Below are 21,136 nucleotides of genomic sequence, written 5' to 3'. Positions count from 1 at the left end.
TTTAACTTTACCTTTACTTTACTTTTACTTTACTTTAACTTTAATAATTCACTTTAATAATTCATACTTTAATAATTCACTTTAATAATTCATACTTTAATAATTCATACTTTAATAATTCACTTTAATAATTCATACTTTAATAATTCACTTTAATAATTCATACTTTAATAATTCACTTTAATAATTCAAAAATCTATTCTAAATAAAATTCAATAGGTTTCATTATTTCATAGAAACTTGAAAATATATTTCTCTAAACTCTCTCAATCGATTTATATATACATATATATATATATATATATATATATATATATATATATATATATATATATATATATATATATATATATATATATATATATATATATATATATATATATATATATATATATATATATATATATTTGCTCTGTATTATTTCAAGATATTATTAGTATACATAAAATATTACGACGGAGTGCTGTCCGAGTGATTTCAAAATAGTTTTTTTTGAATGAGTCGAAGCTAAGGAAATTATGGGTTATAGCTATGGAGGTGATGGGTATGATTCATGGGTATGCTCGTGAGGTCAATCTAGTGTTTATCATCTCTGTTGCATCTACGTACTTTCCTGCAATATTGAATCTCAATATTGATACGTTCGTGAATTCGAGGCCAACCTTGCACTTGTTAAATGACGTTATATGTATTTTTACTACGAAATATAGTATTGTGAGTTTCATTTGCTCCCTTTTATATATATTTTTGGGACTGAGAATACATGCGCTGTTTTTATAAATGTTTTACGAAATAGGCTCAAGTACTAAAACTAATTCTACGTGGGTTTAAACCAGAAATATACCCTTAGCTTGGTAACATTAAACTACTTGTCTATGTACGGTAGGCGCGAATCCTAAAGATAGATCTATTGGGCCTGACAAACCCCATCCTGACTATGGGATGCTTTAGTACTTCGAGGTTATTTTAAACACACCTGATCTGGTGTACTTCAGAGGGTAAAACAGGAACGTTAAGGCTTGTTACCGGGTGCCTACAACTTATAGAATACTTTTATACACTTGCGAGTGTACATATATTTATAAACGGAAATCTTGTAGTCTATTAATATATTGAAATGATTGTTATGATAAACCTATGAACTCACCAACCTTTTGGTTGACACTTTAAAGCATGTTTATTCTCAGGTATTAAAGAAATCTTCCGCTGTGCATTAGCTCATTTTAAGGATATTACTTAGAGTCATTCATGGCATATTTTGAAAGACATTGCATTCGAGTCATTGAGTTCATCAAGATTATTATTAAACCAATTATAGTTGGATGTATTATGAAATGGTGTGCATGCCGTCAACTTTCGTTGTAAAGAAAGTTTGTCTTTTAAAAACGAATGCAATGTTTGTAAAATGTATCATATAGAGGTCAAATACCTCGCGATGTAATCAACTATTGTGAATCGTTTATAATGTATATGAACGGGTCCTTTCAGTTGGTATCAGAGCGGTGGTCTTAGCGAACCAGGTCTGCATTAGTGTGTCTAACTGATAGTCGTTAGGATGCATTAGCGAGCCTGGACTTCGACCGTGTCTGCATGTCAAAAGTTTTGCTTATCATTTTTGTCGGAAATTGCCTGCTTATCATTCTTAGTCTAGACACGTCTTACTGCATTGATTGCATGAATAGTGTATAGACAAAATTCATATCTTAGCGTATCTGCTAATCCATATCTTAGCGTATCTGTTACTGTAAACTTTGCCTGACATATCCCGTAATTTCCTCCGTAATCTACAAAATCTTTTGCGCTATATATATAGATATTCTATGTAATTAGAATACCACCCGATAGCCGAAAAATCATTTCATATCGAAAAATTCTTTATTCAATCGAACAAAATGGAATTCATCATTAGTTCAAGTCCCTCGAATTCCGATATGGAATCCCACTCAAGATTCGAAAGCAGTGTAACCGGAATGGAGCAACCAATCAGCCATCCCCAATTCATCTGATGGGTTCGTAATCTACTTAACCATTGGAGACAAGAAGAAGGTGATCCCTTCCATCCACCACATTGCCCTCTTGGCGAAGAACCAGAAGCACTTACCGGCGAACCTATCCGAAACACCATTTTCTCTCTTATTTCTAGAGTATCTCGTCATGATTACATACTACACCAAATTCTAGATTTTATTTATCCGCTCGTCCGAACCGACAATCACCCCAGTGTAATAGAAGAAGTCAACGAGCTTCGCGCTCGGGTAGTGGCTTTGAAGAATATGGTGCAAAGGTTACAAACACCAGCAGCAGCACCAGCAGCATAACCAGTACCACCATCAACAACATCAACAGTACCATTACCACCACCAACAACAACCGCATCGCAAACCTCAACTTCACAATCTGTCCCACGAGCATCGACGTCATACGCCATGTAGATACCAAGGAATACCACAACGATTAAGTATTGATTCATAACTTCATTGGGGAAACATTCTACGGCGATTATGTAATTTCTAAAGTTTAGAAATTATCTATCCTAGCCTTAACCATAAATTAAATGAGTTTAATTTAATATTAACTCATTAAATCTATATTACATCTGAAGAAATATACACATATATATTTCCATAAAGACTGTAATAAAATTCTTTTGTACAAAATATTAATTGTGAATTTTTTTTTAACGGGTAGGTAATACCCGAGAGATATATAAATGCACAATTAATATATTACATTCTTCGATTCTAATTCAGTAAATCATCAACTATACTCCCTATTTTCACAAAAGTATACCTTCTTTTATAAGAAATCAAAACAACCATACTCATTCAAATTCAATCACCTATTCTGATTTTTGAAATCTCAGAATGCAACTCGAGATATAACAAAACCATCACTCTTAGATTCCTATATCTTTCAAAGCTATACTTTGACTTCAAAACTGTGTTAGAACATCATATGTATTAACGATTATAATATGTGCTCAAACCCTTCGAAATTCCTGAAGACACTTCAACTAAGGAACAATCGAGATGATGATCCAACCACATGTTACCCACAGTTATACACCTGTAAAACTCTCGAACCCAAAGTCATAGTTTAACACGTACCCGCGTTGAATTCTTTAGCAAAAACAACCTTACGATTCTTTTCAAAGTAGCCAGTTTTGTCACAGCTCCAACAAGTCAACTTCGACTTTTCAGTAAAACTAATTTTATTATAACTTCAATAGATACGCTGCCCTTTCACAATCTTACTGGGGAACCTTTCATATCTCACCACATTAGCAGTAAACTTATCAACAACTTCATTAAACTTCAACTTAAACCTCTCCGAAAAGTCACTATACTTTTTCATTGAAACTCCATCTCTTACTCATCCGCATCTTGCAACAAGAATTGCCATACCAATTATTGAGAATCAACAATCAGTATTTTGAAACCTCGTAGCATGTCTACATCAACAATTATATATACACACAACGTCTACCTCCAAGACTTACATTCTTTGAATGAGAAATTTCTGAAAAACACCCTAAACTGCGAATCAGTTCTCGAAATTTTGAAAAATGCTGATGAAGCAGCAAAAACTGTAAACGACCTTAACAGTAAAAAGTTGGATGATAAAGGATAGTATATTGGCAAAGCTCAGAAAAAGAGAAGGTTTGGAACTAGAAAACGGATTGAGCAAAGTATGAAGGAGGCTGTGGAAAAATCACAAAGGCTGAACCTGCCTTTAAAGAATCCAAATGATTCAGTACTTGCTGAAGTCATTAACGAATACCTTGCTCCTGACTCCAAACCCCTGCGGACAATATCCTTCATCATCCTCTGATATTAGACATTCTAAGATATTATCGTATCTTTCATTATAAATATCATCCATACTTCTGAAGATATTTTTATAATTATTCTTATCTGAAATCATTTACCTCTTCGCGCTATCTGTATTATATCATAAAAGAAACTATTTTAGTTTCAAAATTCTGAAACATTTGAGTTTAAAATAGGAATATTCTTGAAGAAGTGTTGGGAGCTGAAGCATGAGTTAGTATAATATAATGACACTTGATCAACGTGATTATATTACAGTAATTCATGCTGAGTTTCTAAATGGAACATGATGATTCATAGATCATAACATCATCATGTGCTATGTTACACGACTCTTGTATTCTCTTTGATCTCTAAATATCAAGAAAATATTTCTTGATGATTCGGCCTTTTCCGAGGTATTCTGGTAATTTGACAAGTCAAGATCGTGCCATTACAATTTCCTTCCTAGAACATTAACAATGTTCATTCCAAAATTTATATCTGCGAATTCTAGACCATTACAAGCGGTGCTTAATCGCAAGAAGAAGAAACGAAAGGAAAAAGCTCCGAACTAGAATTGGGAGTATAAATCATCGCAAATAGAAGAGAACATTAACTGTGGATGGCAATGATTATAGAAGAAGTAAGGACTTTGAAATATAAGAGAAGATATAAAACCCAACAACAACCCAGAAATCACAAACCGTATATATCAATGCATATAGCAAAATAAAGACACGGGAGAACTAAAAACACTATAAAACCAAGAGTATAGTAGAAGTAAATAGATTCTTCCGAAGGCAGATGAAAAAGAAGAGTGACAGATATGAAAGTGAGGAGTATATCAAGAATCAGCACTGGATGAAGCATATTGACAAATACTTTAAAATATGAGTTGAAAAGGTGTGAGTTGTGAGAAAACAAATGAGGTGGATTTATAGTGAAATATCCGACAGAGAAATCAAAATGGATTATCGCATTAATTCGAAGAGGATCATAATTTCCTTAATCGCCGAATAATCAAATCCAATATAGATTACAAAGATTTTCTTTTCGGAGATCAATCGTGATGACGTCAAAAGATACGACGAATCACTATTATCTTATTTTATTCATTTACGATAACTTCACTCACACGCTTCGAGTAATCGAATTATTTTATCCATTCTTCTTGAACATGATAAAACTCTGTAATCGTTATAATAACATTCTCATTGTTAGTCATGACGACCTCTATCAAATTTCGGGGACGAAATTTCTTTAACGGGTAGGTATTGTGACGACCCGGAAATTTCCAACCAAATTTAAACTTTAATCTTTATATTATTCCGACATGATAAGCAAAGTTTGTTAAGTTAAATCTCAAGAATTTTAAACTGTGTTCATACATTCATTATAACCTCGACCAAATTCCGGCGATTCACGAACCGTTATATATAGATAGATATGTATATGTATATATATATTATAACTTGAGAATATTAATAAAGTATTAAAAGTATAATACTTTACACGAACGTATTTGTTTCAATATGATTTTCGACTAAATTAAAAAAAATATATTAAATGATTGAATTATCAGAAACATTGAATTATGATTACAAGTCTCTGTTGAGAGGTCCACTATGATTTGAGAAATCTATTCCTCTTAACGATATTCGGAATAATTTGTAAAGCTATTTATAAATAAAAACAAAAAGTGTCATTTACGAAAGTTAGACAAAAGTTAGTGGAGAATTGGTTTCTATAATATTCTATTAATCTATTTTCAAACGTACAAAGACGTTTTCAGTTTAAAAAAAGAACTTTATTATTAAAACGTATATAACTTTTATAAATATCTAGAATCACTTTTGACAACTCATTACTTAACCAGTATAATAAATATAACGATATTTATATTTTATTTCATTAAATATATATAACGATTTAAATTAATATTATATATATTTATACGCGTATTATACATACATAGTTTTTATACTTTTACTATACTTTAACTTTACCTTTACTTTACTTTTACTTTACTTTAACTTTAATAATTCACTTTAATAATTCATACTTTAATAATTCACTTTAATAATTCATACTTTAATAATTCACTTTAATTATTCATACTTTAAGAATTCACTTTAATAATTCATACTTTAATAATTCACTTTAATAATTCATACTTTAATAATTCACTTTAATAATTCAAAAATCTATTATAAATAAAATTCAATAGGTTTCATTATTTCATAGAAACTTGAAAATATATTTCTCTAAACTCTCTCAATCGATTTATATATATATATATATATATATATATATATATATATATATATATATATATATATATATATATATATATATATATATATATATATATATATTTGCTCTGTATTATTTCAAGATATTATTAGTATACATAAAATATTACGACGGAGTGCTGTCCGAGTGATTTCAAAATAGTTTTTTTTGAATGAGTTGAAGCTAAGGAAATTATGGGTTATAGCTATGGAGGTGATGGGTATGATTCATGGGTATGCTCGTGAGGTCAATCTAGTGTTTATCATCTCTGTTGCATCTACGTACTTTCCTGCAATATTGAATCTCAATATTGATACGTTCGTGAATTCGAGGCCAACCTTGCACTTGTTAAATGACGTTATATGTATTTTTACTACGAAATATAGTATTGTGAGTTTCATTTGCTCCCTTTTATATATATTTTTGGGACTGAGAATACATGCGCTGTTTTTATAAATGTTTTACGAAATAGGCTCAAGTACTAAAACTAATTCTACGTGGGTTTAAACCAGAAATATACCCTTAGCTTGGTAACATTAAACTACTTGTCTATGTACGGTAGGCGCGAATCCTAAAGATAGATCTATTGGGCCTGACAAACCCCATCCTGACTATGGGATGCTTTAGTACTTCGAGGTTATTTTAAATACACCTGATCTGGTGTACTTCAGAGGGTAAAACAGGAATGTTAAGGCTTATTACCGGGTGCCTACAACTTATAGAATACTTTTATACACTTGCGAGTGTACATATATTTATAAACGGAAATCTTGTGGTCTATTAATATATTGAAATGATTGTTATGATAAACCTATGAACTCACCAACCTTTTGGTTGACACTTTAAAGCATGTTTATTCTCAGGTATTAAAGAAATCTTCCGCTGTGCATTAGCTCATTTTAAGGATATTACTTGGAGTCATTCATGGCATATTTTGAAAGACGTTGCATTCGAGTCATTGAGTTCATCAAGATTATTATTAAACCAATTATAGTTGGATGTATTATGAAATGGTGTGCATGCCGTCAACTTTCGTTGTAAAGAAAGTTTGTCTTTTAAAAACGAATGCAATGTTTGTAAAATGTATCATATAGAGGTCAAATACCTCGCGATGTAATCAACTATTGTGAATCGTTTATAATGTATATGAACGGGTCCTTTCATCTTACGCGATCTCAGAAAAGATTTTTGCTATAAAGAGTTTAGTGACAACAATTGATAGTTGGATGGTATTCTCTATGCATAATATGCATAGATATATATAGTACCAGGTTCCCTTAAATTACGAAGAAATTTACGGAAGATATCAGGCAAAGTCTACCGTAATGGATACGCTAAGATATGAATTTGTCTATACAGTATTCATGCAATTAATGCAGTAAGATGTGTCTAGACTAACACGGTAAGAAGATAATTTTTGACAAGAATTGATAAGCAAAACTTTTGACATACAGACTAGGTTCAAGTCCAGACTTATTAATATATCCTATCAACTACTAGGTCGAAGTCCAGACTCATTAATGCATATTAACAACTACCAGTTAGACACACTAATGCAAGACCTGGTTTGTTAAGACTACCGCTCTGATACCACATGAGACGACCCGTCCTAATCCATAAGGACGAATACAATAACATATGATTACATTGTGAGGTATTTGACCTCTAAATGATACATTTTACAAACATTGCATTCGTTTTTAAAAGACAAAGTTTCATATCCTCGAAAGTTGACAGGTATGCATACCATTCCATAATATATCCAAACTATAAATGACTTAATAATATTCTTGATAAACTCAACGACTTGAATGCAACGTCTTTTGAAATATGCCATGAATGACTCCAAGTAATATCTTTAAAATGAGCAAATGCACAGCCACAGATTTCTTTCATACCTGAGAATAAACATGCTTTAAAGTGTCAACCAAAAGCTTGGTGAGTTCATTAGTTTAACATGAACAATCATTTCATAATTTTAATAGACCACAAGATTTCATATTTCCAATTCTCATAAATATACGTCCCATGCATAGAGACAAAAATATCATTCATATGGATTGAACACCTGGTAACCGACATTAACAAGATGCATATAAGAATATCCCCTATCATTCTGGGAAATCCTTCGGACATGATAAAAACAACATCGAAGTACTAAAGCATCCAGTACTTTGGATGGGGTTCGTTAGGCCCAATAGATCTATCTTTAGGATTTGCGTCAATTAGTAGACTGGTTTACTAATTCTTAGGTTACCAAATAAAAAGGGGCATATTCGGCTTCGATCATTCAACCATATAATGTAGTTTCGATTACTTGTGTCTATTTCGTAAAACATTTATAAAAATTGCTCATGTATTCTCAGCCCAAAAATATAAAGGGTAAAAAGGCAAATGAAACTCACGATACTCTATTCTGTAGTAAGAATACATATGACGATACTGAACAATGCAGGGTTAGCCTCGGATTCACGAACCTATATCATTTGTATATTTATTAATATATATAATAGTAATTGAATAAATATCTTTATTATATTTTAATTTATATATATTATGTGTAGTTGATTTGTGTATATATTCAATTTAAATTAATATTTGTATAGTTATATTAATATATCCATATTTATATACATAATTGTTTAGTGTTATATTTAAAATCGATAGTTTATCATTTGTAAGTATTTATATAAATAATCTTAATAAATTGGATATATAGAGTTATACGAAATTTTATTATAATTATAGTATATGTAATAAGTATATTTATGTATAAAATATTTATCTATTTGAAAAGAAAGTTTTTGATGGTAATAATGATTTACTAATAATAATAATAATAACTTTACTAATAATAATAATAATATTGTTAATACTGATACTTATAACAATAATAAAAATTTTATTGTAATGATAATATTTTTATTTCATAACCCTCTTCCTAATATTCAAATATCTTCATATAAAAATAATACAATAATGTTTAGTGTTATTACTAATCTTAATAATAATGATAATAACTGTAGTTTTTAAATGAAATGAAAATTATGATTATAATAATAACGAAAATAATACTTTTGATAAAAATACATAATACTTAATGATCATAATAATAATAACAACAATCCTTTTTATTATTAATGTTAATATTTATAATAATACTTAAGTGATAATCTTAACAATAATAAATACATTAATGATACTTATAAGGTTAATAATAATGATAATAATAATAATAGTTATACTACTTATAATTATGATAACAATAATAATAATAATAACAATAATAATAATTATAACAACAATAATCATAATAATAATAATTATAATGATAATGGAAAAGAAATAAAAATATATACCATTTTTAAAGGCTTCCTAAAAAGAATTGCCCAAGATGAGGCTCGAACTCAAGACCTCTTGCTACCCCGACACTTGCCCAAACCATTCTTATGTCCTAGCATTTCTGTTTTAAAACCCCATCATATTTTATATAACTGATTATTCTTAATTCATATTTCTTCTTCTTCTTCTCAAAACTGAATCGACCAAGTTTGATACCAAATAAAAAAAATGTTTCTTATTTGAAAAGGAAACTTGAATGTCTGCTATCCTACATAACTGATCGATGGTTATATCTAATTGGTTGGTAGAAACACTTATTCATTCCATAGAAAAAAAGACAAAAGAAATAGTGGAAATTGATTAGAATGAACTGATTGGTACGAATGATAAGGATTTGTAACTAATTTTGTTTGATCATGTAGGTTTATTCGTCTGGTAACCAGCTAAGAAACAATAATATAAAGGTTGATCGTGAGGTTATACTGATTCCACAAAAGAAATATCACGTTTCTTATTTTATTTTTTTATTTAATTAATTATTTTTTTATTTTTAAATAATAAATGTAGTATTAATAGTAATTGTACTTAATATTATAAAAAATACTGATAACAAATAAAAATATATATGTATATATATAATGATAAATATATGAGGATTTTAATAACAACTAAAATGATATAATATTCATATTGATACAAATAATAAATTGTATTGTTAATAATAATGATTTTAATGATAATGGTAAAAATAATAATAATCTTAATCAAAGTGTTACTACTCATTATAACATAATAATGATATTAATACCGATAACAATAATATTTGTAATAATAATATCATAATAACTTATATGTATTAATTTTTATCTCCATATATTATTTTTTGAAAATAATAATAATATTACTATAACAACTTATAATTTAATATTTAATATATATTACTTTTACATACTAATAAGTATGTGATATTTAAGTTTTACTTAATATATATATAATAACATATATTGATTTATTTATTTCAATACACATATAAAAATAATTACACATAAGAATTATATATAATTATATATAGTTTCATTTTAGGATTCACTTAATTATTATATTTATCATTTTACAATTTTCATTCCAATTGCCTAAAGTGTATTTTATTAACTCAAGGTATTATATATATACTCTTATATTTATATATATATACATATTTATTTACACTCAATTGTTCGTGAATCGTCGGAGATAGTCAAGGGTAATTGATTACATGAATATAGTTCCAAAATTTTTGAGACTCAACATTACAAACTTTGCTTATCATGTCGAAATAATATAAAAATTAAGTTTAAATTTGGTCAGAAATTGCCGGGTCGTCACATATATGTATAACTATTAATATACAAAATAAATTTATATATATATATATATATATATATATATATATATATATATATATATATATATAACTTTTGAAATCACAAATAGATTACTAAATTAAATAAGTAATATACATAAACTAGTTTGATTTATTATTATGTGATTATATGTGTTAATATATATAAATGATATAGGTTCGTGAATCTGAGGCCAACTCTGCATTGTTCAGTTTCGTCGTATGAATATTTTTACTACAAAATATTGGATGTGAGTTTCATTTGCTCCCTTTTTAAATGCTTTTGCAATATATATTTTTGGGACTGAGAATACATGCACTATTTTTATAACTGTTTTACGAAATAGACACAAGTAATTGAAACTACATTATATGGTTGAATGGATCGAAGCCGAATATGTCCCTTTTAGCTTGGTAGTCTAAGAATTAGGGAACATACCCCCTAATTGACGCGAATCCTAAAGATATATCTATCGGGCCCAACAAGCCCCATTCTGGAATTTGGAATGCTTTATGAAATGTCCCGTTCATATTGATTATAAACGTTCCATATTAATTGATTTCGTTACGAGGTTTTGACCTCTATATGAGATATTTTTCAAAGACTGCATTCATTTTTAAAACAACCATAACCTTTATTTTATCAATAAAGGTTTTAAAAAAACATTACGTAGATTATCAAATAATGATAATCTAAAATATACTATTTACAAACGACCTTTACATAATGGTTTACAATAGAAATATATTACATCGACATATGTTTCTTGAATGCAGTTTTTTAAACAATATCATACAAACATGGACTCCAATTCTTGTCCTTATTTTAGTATGCAACAGCGGAAGCTCTTAGTATTCACCTGAGAATAAACTTGCTTTAAACGTCAACAAAAATGTTGGTGAGTTATAGGTTTAACCTATATATATCAAATCGTAACAATAGACCACAAGATTTCATATTTCAATACACATCCCATACATAGAGATAAAATTCATTCATATGGTGAACACCTGGTAACCGACATTAACAAGATGCATATATAAGAATATCCCCATCATTCCGGGACACCCTTTGGATATGATATAAATTTCGAAGTACTAAAGCATCCGGTACTTTGGATGGGGTTTGTTAGGCCCAATAGATCTATCTTTAGGATTCGCGTCAATTAGGGTGTCTGTTCCCTAATTCTTAGATTACCAGACTTAATAAAAAGGGGCATATTCGATTTCGAGAATTCAACCATAGAATGTAGTTTCACGTACTTGTGTCTATTTTGTAAATCATTTATAAAACCTGCATGTATTCTCATCCCAAAACTATTAGATTTTAAAAGTGGTACTATAACTCACTTTCACAGATATTTCCTTCCTCGGAAATAAGACTTGGCCACGGATCGATTCACGAACCTATACAAATATGTACATATATATCAAAGTATGATCAAAATATAATTACAACCATTTTTATTATGTTTTAAAGATTTGAGTGTATTAAGTCAGCTGTCCTCGTTAGTAACCTACAACTAGTTGTCCACAGTTAGATGTACAGAAATAAATCGATATATATTATCTTGAATCAATCCACGATCTAGTGTATACACGTCTCAGGCTAGATCACAACTCAAAGTATATATATTTTTAGAATCAACCTCAACTCTGTATAGCTAACTCCAACATTACTGCATATAGAGTGTCTATGGTTGTTCCAAATAATATATATACATGGGTCGATATGATATGTCAAAACATTTGCATACGTGTCTATGGTATCCCAAGATTACATAATATATTAGAATACATGTATAATACAATATAAGTTAGCTAAGATATGATTTGTATAGATTTGTTAAACATTTCCCGTAGCTAAAATAATCAAAAAATATCCAATTTTGTTTTACCCATAACTTCTTCATTTTAAATCCGTTTTGAGTGAATCCAATTGATATGGTTTCATATTGAACTTAAGTTTATGAATATATACAGAAAAAGTATAAGTTTATAGTCAGAATTATAGGTTACAAGTCGTTTTTGTAAAGGTAGTCATTTCAGTCGAAAGAACGACGTCTAGATGACCATTTTGGAAAACATACTTCCACTTTGAGTTTAACCATGATTTTTGGATATAGTTTCATGTTCATAAGAAAAATCATTTTCCCAGAAGAACAACTTTTAAATCAAAGTTTATCATAGTTTTTAATTAACTAACCCAAAACAGCCCGCGGTGTTACTACAACGACGTATATCCGGTTTTACAGTGTTTTTCGTGTTTTCCGGTTTTAAATTATTAAGTTAGCATATCATATAGATATAGAACATGTGTTTAGTTGATTTTAAAAGTCAAGTTAGAAGGATTAACTTTTTTTTGCGAACAAGTTTAGAATTAACTAAACTATGTTCTAGTGATTACAAGTTTAAACCTTCGAATAAGATAGCTTTATATGTATGAATCGAATGATGTTATGAACATAATTACTACCTCAAGTTTTCTGGATAAAGCTACTAGAAATGAGAAAAATGGATCTAGCTTTAAAGGATCCTTGGATGACTTGAAAGTTCTTGAAGCAGAATCATGATACGAAAACAAGTTCAAGTAAGATTTTCACTCGAAATAAGATTGTTATAGTTGTAGAAATTGAATCAAAGTTTGAATATGAATATTACCTTGAATTAGAAAGATAACCTACTATAAATAACAAACTTGATCTTAGATGATTACTTGGAATGGATTAGAAAGCTTGGAAGTAGACTTGCAAACTTGGAAGTATTCTTGATTTTTATGAAACTATACTTATGGAATTTATGAAGAACACTTAGAACTTGAAGATGGAACTTGAGAGAGATCAATTAGATGAAGAAAATTGAAGAATGAAAGTGTTTGTAGGTGTTTTTGGTCGTTGGTATATGGATTAGATATAAAGAATATGTAATTTTGTTTTCTTGTAAGTAAGTCATGAATGATTACTAATATTTTTGTAATTTTATGAGATATTTCATGCTAGTTGCCAAATGATGGTTCCCACATGTGTTAGGTAACTCACATGGGCTGCTAAGAGCTGATAATTGGAGTGTATATACCAATAGTACATACATCTAAAAGCTGTGTATTGTACGAGTACGAATACGGGTGCATACGAGTAGAATTGTTGATGAAACTGAACGAGGATGTAATTGTAAGCATTTTTGTTAAGTAGAAGTACTTTGATATGTGTCTTGAAGTCTTTCAAAAGTGTATGAATACATATTAAAGCACTACATGTATATACATTTTAACTGAGTCGTTAAGTCATCGTTAGTCGTTACATGTAAATGTTGATTTGAAACCTTTAAGTTAACGATCTTGTTAAATGTTGTTAACCCAATGTTTATTATATCTAATGAGATGTTAAATTATTATATTATCATGATATTATGATATATTAATATATCTTAATATGATATATATACATTTAAATGTCGTTACAACGATAATCGTTACATATAAGTCTCGTTTCGTAATTCTTGAGTTAGTAGTCTTGTTTTTACGTATGTAGTTCATTGTTAACACACTTAATGATATATTTATAGTGTATCAATATCTTAATATGATACATATTTATTTAGTAGACGTTATCATAACGATAATCGTTATATATATCATTTCGAGTTTCTTAGCTTAGTAATCTCATTTCTTATGTATATCACACATTGTTAATATACTTAGTGAGATACTTACTCATCATAATCTTATGTCAACCATATATATATATATCTATATATATACCACAACATGTAGTTTTTACAATTTTGTAACGTTCGTGAATCGCCGATCAACTTGGGTGATCAATTGTTTATATGAAACTTATTTTATTTAATCAAGTCTTAACAAGTTTGAGTGCTTAACATGTTGGAAACATTTAATCATGTAGATAACAATTTCATTTAATATATATAAACATGGAAAAGTTCGGGTCACTACAGTACCTACCCGTTAAATAAATTTCGTCCCGAAATTTTAAGCAGTTGGAGGTGTTGACGAATCTTCTGGAAATAGATGCGGGTATTTCTTCTTCATCTGATCTTCTCGTTCCCAGGTGAACTCGGGTCCTCTACGAGCATTCCATCGAACCTTAACAATTGGTATCTTGTTTTGCTTAAGTCTTTTAACCTCACGATCCATTATTTCAACGGGTTCTTCGATGAATTGAAGTTTTTCGTTGATTTGGATTTCATCTAACGGAATAGTGATATCTTCTTTAGCAAAACATTTCTTCAAATTCAAGACGTGGAAAGTGTTATGTACAGTCGCGAGTTGTTGAGGTAACTCAAGTCGGTAAGCTACTGGTCCGACACGATCAATAATCTTGAATGGTCCAATATACCTTAGATTTAATTTCCCTCGTTTGCCAAATCGAACAACGCCTTTCCAAGGTGCAACTTTAAGCATGACCATCTCTCCAATTTCAAATTCTATATCTTTTCTTTTAATGTCGGCGTAGCTCTTTTGTTGACTTTGGGAGGTTTTCAATCGTTGTTGAATTTGGATGATCTTCTTGGTAGTTTCTTGTATTATCTCCGGACCCGTAATCTGTCTATCCCCCACTTCACTCCAACAGATCGGAGACCTGCACTTTCTACCATAAAGTGCTTCAAACGGCGCCATCTCAATGCTTGAATGGTAGCTGTTGTTGTAGGAAAATTCTGCTAACGGTAGATATCGATCCCAACTGTTTCTGAAATCAATAACACATGCTCGTAGCATGTCTTCAAGCGTTTGTATCATCCTTTTGCTCTGCCCATCAGTTTGTGGATGATAGGCAGTACTCATGTCTAGACTTATTCCTAATGCTTGCTGTAATGTTTGCCAAAATCTTGAAATAAATCTGCCATCCCTATAAGAGATAATAGAGATTGGTATTCCATGTCTGGAGACGACTTCCTTCAAATACAGTCGTGCTAACTTCTCCATCTTGTCATCTTCTCTTATTGACAGGAAGTGTGCTGATTTGGTGAGACGATCAACTATTACCCAAATAGTATCAAAACCACTTGCAGTCCTTGGCAATTTAGTGATGAAATCCATGGTAATGTTTTCCCATTTCCATTCCGGGATTTCGGGTTGTTGAAGTAGACCTGATGGTTTCTGATGCTTCGCTTTGACCTTAGAACACGTCAAACATTCCCCTACGTATTTAGCAACATCGGCTTTCATACCTGGCCACCAAAAATGTTTCTTGAGATCTTTATACATCTTCCCCGCTCTGGGATGTATTGAATATTTGGTTTTATGTGCTTCTTTAAGTACCATTTCTCTCACATCTCCAAACCTTGGTACCCAAATTCTATCAGCCCTATATCGGGTCCCGTTTTCCCGAATATTAAGATGTTTCTCTGATCCTTTGGGTATCTCATTCTTCAACTTTCCTTCTTTTACAACCTCCTATTGCGCCTCCTTTATTTGAGTAGTAAGGTTAGTACGAATAATTATATTCATAGCTTTTACCCGTATAGGTTCTCTGTCCTTTCTACTCAAAGCGTCGGCTACCACATTCGCCTTCCCCGGGTGGTATCGAATCTCAAAATCATAGTCATTCAACAGTTCAATCCACCTGCGTTGTCTCATATTCAGTTGTTTCTGATTAAATATATGTTGAAGACTTTTGTGGTCGGTATATATAATACTTTTGACCCCATATAAATAATGCCTCCAAGTCTTTAATGCAAAAACAACAGCACCCAATTCCAAATCGTGAGTTGTATAATTTTGCTCGTGAATCTTCAATTGTCTAGATGCATAAGCAATCACCTTCGTTCATTGCATTAATACCCAACCGAGACCTTGCTTTGATGCGTCACAATAAATTACAAAATCATCATTCCCTTTAGGCAATGACAATATAGGTGCCGTAGTTAACTTTTTCTTCAATAACTGAAACACCTTCTCTTGTTCATCCTTCCATTCAAATTTCTTCCCTTTATGAGTTAATGCAGTCAAGGGTTTTGCTATTTTGGAGAAATCTTGGATGAATCTTCTGTAGTAACCAGCCAATCCTAAAAATTGACGTATATGCTTAGGAGTTTTTGGGGTTTCCCACTTTTCAACGATTTTGATCTTTGCCGGGTCCACCTGGATACCTTCTTTGTTCACTATGTGACCGAGGAATTGAACTTCTTCCAACCAAAATGCACACTTTGAAAACTTAGCGTACAGTTTTTCTTTCCTCAATACTTCTAGCACTTTTCTCAAATGTTATTCGTGCTCTTGATCATTCTTTAAGTAAATAAGTATGTCATCGATGAAAACAATGATAAACTTGTCAAGATATGGCCCACACACTCGGTTCATAAGGTCCATGAACACAGCTGGTGCGTTAGTCAATCCAAACGGCATAACCATAAACTCGTAATGACCATAACGCGTCCAAAAAATAGTTTTTGGAATATCATCCTCCTTTACTCGCATTTGATGATATCCAGAACGTAAATCGATTTTCGAATAAACCGACGAGCCTTGTAGTTGATCAAATAAGTCGTCAATTCTCGGCAGTGGATAACGGTTTTTGATGGTAAGTTTGTTCAACTCTCTGTAGTCAATACACAACCTAAATGTACCATCCTTCTTCTTGACAAACAAAACAGGAGCTCCCCATGGTGATGTGCTTGGTCGAATGAAACCACGTTCTAATAGTTCTTGCAGTTGGCTTTGCAGTTCTTTCATCTCGCTGGGTGCGAGTCTGTAAGGAGCACGAGCTATTGGTGCAGCTCCTGGTACAAGATCTATTTGAAATTCAACAGATCGATGTGGTGGTAGTCCCGGTAATTCTTTTGGAAATACATCGGGAAATTCTTTTGCGACGGGAACATCATTGATGCTCTTTTCTTCAGTTTGTACTTTCTCGACGTGTGCTAGAACAGCATAGCAACCTTTTCTTATTAGTTTTTGTGCCTTCAAATTACTAATAAGATATAGCTTCGTGTTGCCCTTTTCTCCATACACCATTAAGGGTTCTCCTTCTTCTTGTACAATGCGAATTGCATTTTTGTAACATACGATCTCTGCTTTCATCTCCTTCAGCTAGTCCATGCCAACTATTACATCAAAACTCCCTAACTCTACTGGTATCAAATCAATCTTAAATATTTCGCTACCCAGTTTAATTTCTCGATTCTGGCATATATAATCTGCTGAAATTAATTTTCCGTTTGCTAATTCGAGTAAAAATTTACTATCCAACGGCGTCAATGGACAACTTAATTTAGCACAAAAATCTCTACTCATATAGCTTCTATCCGCACCCGATCAAATAAAACGTAAGCAGATTTATTGTTAATAAGAAACGTACCCGTAACAAGCTCCGGGTCTTCCTGTGCCTCTGCCGCATTAATATTGAAAACTCTTCCGCAGCCTTGTCCATTCGTGTTCTCCTGGTTCGGGAAATTTCTAATAATGTGGCCCGGTTTTCCACATTTATAACAAACTACATTGGCATAACTTGCTTCGACACTACTTGCTCTGCCATTACTCGTTCAGACACCATTTGTTCCTTTCGTTCTGTTAACCCCTGGTCCGTAGACCTCACACTTCGCCGAGCTATGACCATTTCTTTTACACTTGTTGCAAAATTTGGTGCAGAACCCCGAGTGATACTTTTCACACCTTTGGCATAGCTGCTTCTAATTGTTGTTGTTGTTGCGGTTGTTATTGTTGTTGGGATGATTGTTGTAGTTGTTGTTGTTGTTGTGCCGTTTGTTGTAGTTGCGATTGATGTTGCGATTGTTGGGATAGTTGTTGTTGTTTTAGTGACTCTTATCACCATTTTCCTCCCACTTTCTTTTGACTAACTTCACGTTGGCCTCTTCGGCCGCCTGTTCTTTAATTCTTCCCTCAATCTGGTTCACCAGTTTGTGAGCCATTCTACATGCCTTTTGTATGGAGGTAGGCTCGTGTGAACTTATATCTTCTTGGATTCTCTCCGGTAACCCTTTCACAAATGCGTCGATCTTCTCTTCCTCAACTTCAAATGCTCTCGGACACAATAGGCACAATTTTGTGAATCGTCTTTCATACGAAGTAATATCGAATCCCTCTGTTCATAACCCTCTAAGTTCTGACTTAAGATTATTGACCTCGGTTCTGGGACGGTACTTCTCGTTCATCAAGTGCTTGAATGCTGACCATGGTAGCGCGTAAGCAGCATCTTGTCCCACTTGCTCTAGATAGGTATTCCACTATGTTAACGCAATACCTGTGAAGGTATGTGTAGCGTACTTAACTTTGTCCTCTTCAGTACACTTACTTATGGCAAACACCGATTTGACTTTCTCGGTCCATCGTTTCAATCCAATTGGTCCTTCGGTTCCATCAAATTCCAAAGGTTTGCAGGTAGTGAATTCTTTGTAGGAGCATCCTACACGATTCCTTGTATCGTTAGCTGTATTGCTAGATTCAGAGTTATTGTTGGTATGTAGCGCGGCCTGTACTGTGGCTATGTTTGAAGCAAGAAAGGCACGAAATTCCTCTTAGCTCATATTCAAGGTGTGTCGAGTAGTCGGTGCCATTTCCTTCAAAATAGTCAAATGAAACAATTTAATCATACAGAATATTAAGAGTAGTCAATAGTATCTCGTAGCATAATATGAACTCATTTATAAAAGCTTTTTCTTCATATTAGCGTTTTATAAGTTTAAATTCGGGTACTACCTACCCGTTAAGTTCATACTTAGTTGCTAATATACAATTCAACTACTACAATTCCATATGAAAAACTGATTATAATAATATATCACATACAAATATTCTTCAAACTTACAACTTCGCTATATTACATATAACATGAAATATAGTACACTATGATACAGGACAGTTTTGAAGATAAATCTAGATAATACGCAAGTTGTTCAGCAAAGGAAATAAAGACACGTAATTCATAAGTCCAGAAACAAGTCATGCATTCTGGTTTTACTAAGATGACTTCCCATCCTTGGTCTTGTGGAAAATAACCGTTATGACCATTGGCTAGGCAACATGTTGTAATGTCGTCAAAAGGACGAAGGTTTCGTAATGTCCAACAGCCCCGTAATAATCTAAAAACCTTGTTTCTCACCCCAACTACTGAATCCGTCACTTGTGGGAAGGTTTTATTTAAAAGCTGCAATCCGATGTTCTTTTTCTCACTTTGGTAAGAAGCGAACATCACTAACCCGTAAGCATAACATGCTTCTTTATGTTGCATGTTAGAAGCTCTTTCTAATTCACGAAATCCTATGTTGGGATATGTTGAGTCAAAGTAGGTTCTCAACCCGTAGCGTAAAATTGCATTTGGGTTCCCCGCATTTAACGTTTTAAAGAAGACACGACATAACTTACAGTCTCCCCAATGTGATATACCCCACCTATCAAAGGAAAGCCTTTTATAAACTAAGGCATTTCTGGAAAGTCTTTCAAATGTTTGACAAGTTAATTTCGCCATAACTAAATGTGCTGATGAATTCTGACCGACTCTAGACAAGATTTCCTCAATCATATCCTCTGGTAGGTCTTCTAAAATATTCGGTTATCTACCCTTAACGTCCATTTTGTTTTTATACTATAAAATAGACAAGGATTAGATTCGTAAAAACAAACAATACAAGCAATTTTTACATAGAACATAAAAGTACAAGCACATTACAATACATTTATTACACGACATGCTCACACCCCTCTAATCTGAATCACTGGTTTCTTTTTCTTCGGACTTGGTTCTTTTTCCTAATCTTTTAGGGATATATGATGTTCCTCTAATACGAGTCGTCATTTTCCACATTGGTTTAGAAAAACCTGGTGATTTAGAGGTTCCCGGGTTATTGTCACGATATTGAAAATACGGGTGTTGACAGTACATATAAAGTTCATCGGGGTCGGAATCAGATTTCTCTATTTTGATGCCTTTTCCCTTATTATTTTCTTTTACCTCATTAAATTGGGTCGGGGTAATTTCTATAACATCATCGGAATCCTCATCAGGATCCGATTCATCGGAAAATTAGTAATTTTTCCAATATTTTGCTTCCTTAACGAAAACACCATTGACCATTATTAACTTTGGTCCATTGGTTGAGAATTTTCTTTTATTTGACCAGTTTTCTGTGGTTCCTACTATTCCCCCCTCCAGAACCTCTTCTTCTTCCGGTTCCTCTTCTTCTGGTTCCTCTTCTTCCGGTTCCTCTTCTTCCGGTTCCGTTTCCTCTTCTTCCGGTTCTTCGGGAACTTGTGAATCTTGCCAATATATATTCGAATCTTCGTTATTATTAGGTGAGTCAATGGGATTTGTGCTAGAGGTAGACATCTATC

Source organism: Rutidosis leptorrhynchoides, chromosome 3, assembly GCF_046630445.1.
Source record: "Rutidosis leptorrhynchoides isolate AG116_Rl617_1_P2 chromosome 3, CSIRO_AGI_Rlap_v1, whole genome shotgun sequence".
Classification (NCBI taxonomy): Eukaryota; Viridiplantae; Streptophyta; class Magnoliopsida; order Asterales; family Asteraceae; genus Rutidosis; species Rutidosis leptorrhynchoides.
This window is presented reverse-complemented; position numbering follows the sequence as displayed.